Source organism: Pinus tabuliformis, chromosome 4_2 (genome assembly GCF_031772625.1).
Source record: "Pinus tabuliformis cultivar Carrire ecotype Pingquan chromosome 4_2, CPIR1, whole genome shotgun sequence".
NCBI lineage: Eukaryota > Viridiplantae > Streptophyta > Pinopsida > Pinales > Pinaceae > Pinus > Pinus tabuliformis.
Window position 1 is genome coordinate 764315582 of NC_142304.1, and position 7101 is coordinate 764322682.

Sequence of the window (7101 nt, forward strand, 5' to 3'; positions counted from 1 at the left end):
CCTCCCTTTCAGGCCAAGAGGTAACTCCACGAATTATATTATGTTTTGCATTACGATGGAACATGAATATATACATGAGGAGGGAGACTATTGGGTTTCATCTCCCAATGACTCTTCGTCTTCCATTCTATTTATTTTCATATTTACAATATTTAAATGGATTTACCTAATCCCAAAAATTAAGTGTCCGCATTCCCCCCCTTAATCTGAAGCGATGTTGGTGAGTCCAAGTATCATTCTGAATCTTTCAAACTTTTCTCTTCCAAGTGATTTGGTGTAGATGTATTTGATCTACTCATTTGTGGAACAATGGTGTACGTGGATTGTATTTGCCTCAACATAATGTCAAATCAGATGGTATTTCATCTCTATGATACCTATTCCTTAGGTATCAAGGCATGTACCTTCATCATAGTGAGAACTATATGAAAAGTTATGTGCATGAGTAGAGGTTCCTTACAGCTTCAAAAGTCTTTCTTCTTCTATCCCCGTCATGAAAAGTGAGTGATCTGATGTTTTTCTAACCTCAACCTTGCCATCAAATATATGAATGGAGTGTCCTTGTTGGAGGATGTGGACCAAAGACAACAAGGTTTTCCTCAACTCTGGGAGGTATAGCACAACATGTAGAAGAAATTCTGGAAGACCAGGCAGTTTGAGCCTAATGGTGCCAAGCCTTGATGGCTTGAGTTTGGATTTGTCTACAAAGTATATTGCTCCATCAACATTGTCAGTGAATTCTTCAAAGAAATCTCTCCTGAAATACATGTGGCATGTTGCTCCTTAATCAAATAACCAATCATCTTTCAATGAAGCAAGTGAAGCATTGAATAAGTCTTCAGTTACTCCAATGTTGGAATGTGCCACATCATAAAGACAAGACTCAGGTGATTTACCTTTCCCTTCATTTCTTTCCTTCTCAATTCAGTCCCAAGGCAACTTACAAGTAGAAGCGTCATTTCCATCTCTATTTCATCGTATGCAATGAAGATCAAACTTTTCTCCTTGGAACTGCTTTCCTCCCTGCCTCTAAAATTCCTCCTTCCTCTTCATCCACCTCTCTCTCTAGAAGAATTTTGTGCATGATTCTTCTCCTTTTGTGCAAGGCATACAACTTCTTCAGTAGACTGAGGAGTTGTCTTCTTCCCAAAATCCTTCTCTCTCTTAGAAAACTTCTTCTCAAGGGAGTCAAAGGTAATCTCCTTAAGGTTTCCACTTGCTTGCAATGACTTAAGATAATGTGAATAGGTGGAGTATAGTGTCTTGACATAAGCTATGAGAGGAATATATATCTCAACACTAGTGGCTTTTATATTATGCATAATGGATCTCACCTCTAAGGCTAAGGCAAGAGGGTAATCATTTTTCAATTCAAGACTTAACAACTTGATCATCAATTTAAAAACTTCAAGTTCAGAGTGTGAGTCATAAAATTCTTTCAACTTCTTTAAAGCTTCAAAGGAATTTTAAAATGGTGAAATATGTTGACTCACCTCTTCATTTACTAATGTTGTAATCAAGGCGTAGGCCTTGCTATTCTTGTTTTCCCAAATGGAAAGATCCTTATCTGAAGTGGGATTTTCGGGTGCATTGTCTCCTTCTCCTTCACAAACCCCTTTCCACAAATCATTAAAAATGTGGGTGTGTTTTATCTTCTGGGACCATTCAGGGTAGTTCTCTTTTCCTGTGAGAACTACTCCCACTATAGATATGAGTGAATGCATCATCAAAGAAAAAAGACTATGTGATTTTGATTTCCAAAATAATTACAATTGTACTTTCTGCCTTCTTACAAAAACTGATTTAAAAAACTTCACTACTAACTTCGCTCTTCACTATAAAAAGTTCATATACCATATGGTAATTTCATATATAAAGAAGGGAAATGAAGTTCGTATATGCCACATATTTCTATTAAAAAGTTCAACAAATTCCATATTCCCTCACATAACATTTGATATATATGAACTTTTATGTTATGAATCCTTTAAAAAAAAATCCATTAGGTTTTCATCAAAAAAACTTTTATTCACCATAAAAACTCCATTCGGTCTTCATCAAGGCATAAAAGGTTTAACATAATACACACAAACAATTTTTTTTAATATAGTTTCCAATTACACCATAAGCCCACCATACTAATATATAATATGAATAGTGCATCCAACTCATCCAACATATTCAACCAACATGTCATATGAACATACCAGTCAATACAACCACCGCACCATGTTACGTTGCACCATACCACAATTACGCTCACGGTCTTCAATATATCAGCCTTCAGTTGCTAGCATACCATACTCAATTCAACGCATTAGTAACAATTTTTTGAGTCCTCTGCATACAGTGCGTCGAATCTATCCGCATTCCTCTAGCGAAATTTTCCACTCCATATCTACGTTCCTCGTTCTATAGAAATGAAATATTGTTGTAAGAATGAGTGTCGCAAAGCTTGTGAAAAAATGCTTGTAGTTGCGGGTCTGTAACCACAACAGAGAGCAACGTAACTCCAAAATTGGAAAGGGATCAGCTTTGGAATAGTGGCCAATGTGCAAAGAGAGTTTGACAAATGTATAAGAGCGCAAAAATGCGACACGGGTTCAACTTAAAAAACACTAAAGATGGCAGAGACATTAACTAGTTTTCATGGAGAAGGAGCAATGAACATGAGTTGGGAAAAACATAGAAATGCTCATCGAAAATACAGAGAAACGATCATCTAAAACCAACGCACAAAGCTTTGGATTTGCAAGCAATCAACATCCATGAAGCAATATTGCAGAGAATATGGTAGAGAGTAAAGGTAATAGGGAATTTTTGCAAGGTTCTGCAGGAGTTACAGGGCAGGAAATGCTAAAAATGGGGATGGCTCTAATACCATGTCAGTCTAGGAGGTAACTCCACAAATTGTATTGTGTTTTGCATTAAGATAGAACATGAATATATACATGGAGAGAGACTATCGGGTTTCATCTCCCCAATGTCTCTTCATCTTCCAATTCTCTTTATTTTCCTATTTAAAATATTTACATGGATTTACCTAATTCCAAAGACTAGGTGGCAACACTCTCCTTTTTTCTTCTTCTCCCCAAATTCAAAACAATTATGTTATTTAAAGAATGTCAGTATATGGAAAATGTTAAGCATTTTTCCATTCACTTATTAGATTATCTTATACCACCTCCTCATATTTGTAAAGTGTTTGATGGTTTATTCTTTATTATTGAAAGGATTTATGATGTTCATACTTCACTATACATATGAATTCGTTTAGTAGTCAAGACAAGGTGTTTTCATGTAGACCACCAAAATTTAAATTTTTATCAATATAAAATCTATATGTATACTTTTCTTTTTGGTAAGTTAAATCTATCTATATTAGTCCTACACAAAAGAGATTACAATTAGTGCCTTTTGTAGCTGACCATATGATGAGCCCTAAATTTGGTAACATTTTGGGCTCATTTGGCCTCACTACCCTTGCTCAACCCTTCATTTTTCATGACTTATGCATCATTTTTAGTATATTTATGTTATTTGTACGAATGAAGGGCAGTCACTATTCCTAGGTGGCTAATACATGTTTATTTCAGGTTTTTTGACATTAAATGGAGCAAAACCACGCAGATGAAGGCTAGGAGACAGCCAAGGTGGCATTGAGGTTTTGTAGGAAGGTTGTCCATGGCATTGAATGGCCTTCCTCGTGATCTCCACCCACAACTCCGAGCTCCAACAGCTATCACCACCGAGCTAGAAGGCAGCCAACGGATTCTAAGGGAACAGCAGTTTACTTTTAGTTGGACAGCCAAACCCCACTAATTTAGGAGGCCAACTTGGCCCTTGTAATGTATAAATCAAGAGGTTGTAGCCTTCGATGGGGACTTTTGAAACTTTGTTGCAGATTCTGAATTACGAGATATAGCCCTGTTTTGCTCTTTGTAAGCCATTTTTGGCATGTTATCAGACTTTTGACTATTATCTTTTAATGAATAAGCAGGCAGATTTGAGGCAGCTCTGAGTTCTTAAAGGAGCTTAAGCTCTCAGGGTTGGGCCCAACCTGAGAGCCTAAGGCTTCCTTTCTTTGTATTGTTACTTTTCTTTCAACATTATATTTCTTTTCCTTTACATGCACTTGGAAACACAGTTTGCTGATTCAAATTTCTTGGTGTGGTTACATAGGTTAGTGTTATGAACAAAGTTGCTTCAGTAGTTTAGATTAGAGTAGGGAGATTGAAGTTAATCTGAGTTCCAAAAAGGGTTGAATGCACACTCACTTTCACCTCTGTTTGGGGACTGGGAGTGCAGACCGTGCCAACTACCAAAAACACAGTTTTACATGTTCATGCAAGCTTTAACATAATATTCCCATTTGTAGAAGTGTCCATGCATTTAGATCTTGAGCAATAACTCTTTGTTTCAGCACCATGCACGATTTTCCCTTAAAACAACATTGTTGTTCTTTGGTTTCTAATAAAACAGTTAGAGTAGGTTGATGACATTTCAGTTATACGCAAGACAGGGGTGATTTGTTTCATTTACACTGCGCAGCACCACTCCATCGTTTCCTTATCCTTCTAAGCCGTGCCTAGGCCATATACTTATCTCCCAGTTAGATCATTTGCCTCCCAACTCTTCTATCATCCACGTTGTTTTATCTTTTCGGCCTTCCATTGCCTCTACCCTCCTCTAGACCAACCAGCTTTACACACCCCCTCTCCATCTCATATCTCTATCCATAAGCCATCACAAGCTCCCCTCCTACCTCCCTATCCACCCATACAGCTCATTCACTCATCCATCACCCAAAACTCCGATTGCAGAACATCTTGTAGAAATTACGGGACTTCCTGTAGAAATCCTGAACTTCCTGTAGAATCCCCTGCAGACATCCTGTAGAAGCTTGCAAACACGGTTTCCATGCATCTGAACTTTGTGAACTTCTGTGGAATGATGTTAGGGATCCCTTGGACCCTCTCAGAGTCCTCCTGACATTTTCCAAGCCTTCCTCCCCTTGATCTACCCCTGCACAGTCAAGACCCAGTAAGAAGCACAGTCATAATAACTCCAACAACTTGAGCAAAAATACAAAAACATTTCTCTTCAGATGAAAGTAGTTTAGACACATGCATCTCATCTCAATAGAAGTAATGGCATCACTTTTAGAAGTTGCATTCCCACCACTGCATCATAAGGATTAAGCTGGTAGAATTAGGGTTTACTAGGGTTTCCATGTTTTGTTGGCTTTCAGTTCATTCTTGCAAAGTAGGTTAATTTCCTTTGAGATAGCTTTCGTTCATCACTTAAAAAGCTTCTTCTGAGAACATATAGAAGTTGGCTTGAGCCCTAGCGGACTTGTGCCAGCTGACCAAGTGACAGCTGCGACAAGAGCTAGTACTTGTGCATACAGCACCGTCGCTTCCAAGTTTGTTACGAACTACCAGGTTGATAAAATTAGAGAAGGAAGCCCCAGGAGTTGTAGCATTATTGCTACAATACTGGAGCCCACCATTCTTTTTGGCACCGTTGCCGGGGAAGCGTCAGAGTATTAGTAACTGTTGCTTTTCTTCTATTTTCCTACTCTCGCCTTCTGCCAAGTAGTTTATTTCATTTCCATTCTGCAAAAGTAGCATAGGCATTTCCTGCTTTCATAGATTAACATTTCAATTCCGCAATTTCATTTTTGCAAGCATAGATTAGCATTTCAATTCTGCAAGCGTAGACTAGCATTTCCATTCCTGCAATTTCATTTGAGCAAAGTAGATTAGTTCTTTCCTGTTTTCATTTCAATTCTGCATTTTCCTTTCAGCAAAATAGTTAGTTGTAAATCAATTTGTTTCAGTTTTGCAGGTACCAGAAAAAACAAAAGCAATCAAGAGTCTTTCCATTTCATGCCTCGTAGGAATCGAGATAAAACAGGCAAATTCTTACCCAACACCCCCACTACATCACTGAGTCACCCTTCTCTCTTCTTTGGTGACGGTGATCCAGAAGAACCTATAGGTGAACCTCCTGAGATATACGAAGATCCTATAGCAGAAGAAGAATTAGAGACCATTCCATCTGAAGCTATGGCTGACAATAGAGGAGAAGATGAGAGAATAGAAGGTGCCTTCCCCATCCGAGAGACCAATGGGGACATGAAAATGAAGAACATTAGCCCCTCCACTTTACCTCACTTCCATGGACTGACTACTGAAGATCATGATACCTTCCTGTTTGAGTTTGTTGTCCTTTGTCGAACCTATGACTATACTGAAGATGAGCAGAAGCTGAAACTCTTCCCCTCAACTCTTAAGGATGCAGCATTACGCTGGTTCATGGGCTTACCTGGGAACAGTATCACCACTTGGGCTCAGATGCAGCAAGCTTTCAACACTAAATACCGGGACTACTGTAGGTCCAAGGAAACCAAGGGAGAAATCTTTCAGATGACCATGGGAAATGATGAGTCCTTAGAGGATTATGAGGAAAGGTTCCAACTTAGTTATAAACGGGCCAGGTGCATACTTGACCCTGAATCCCTCAAGTTGGTCCTGCTCCGAGGAGTCCCTGAAGACCTCTTAGATACCCTTCACATGTTAGCTAGAGGAGATATTTACCAACTGCCTTATGAGGACATAAAGACTGTGTTTAGAAACCACTCTAGGGTAGCCCGGAAACGAGGTAGAGGAAACCTCCTCTCAGCTGGTATTCCTTTCTCCAAACATGAGTTTGCAAATCAATTAGAGGATCTCAAAAGTGAGGTGAGACAGACCATTGCCATGCAACTTGATACATTTAGGATCCAGCAGAAGAAGGAAGAAGCTGAGAGGGCCTTGGCTATCTTCTGCCCTAGGTGTACAAGGAGACACCCTGAGAACGAATGCCCATTACATTCGGTTGAAGTATGTTTCGTTTGTGAGGAGGACCATCCCACAAATCAATGTCCAACCTTACTCGGGCTTAAAGCCATGTATCAAGGGACAGAAGCCCCCACTGAACCTCTCTATTTCCTTAACCAAAGGAGGCCACAAGGACCTAGACCTTACCAGTAGGGGATGCAAGGGGCACCCCAAGCTTATTACAGCCCCAACCAATCTACTCCTATGCCTTCCTGGG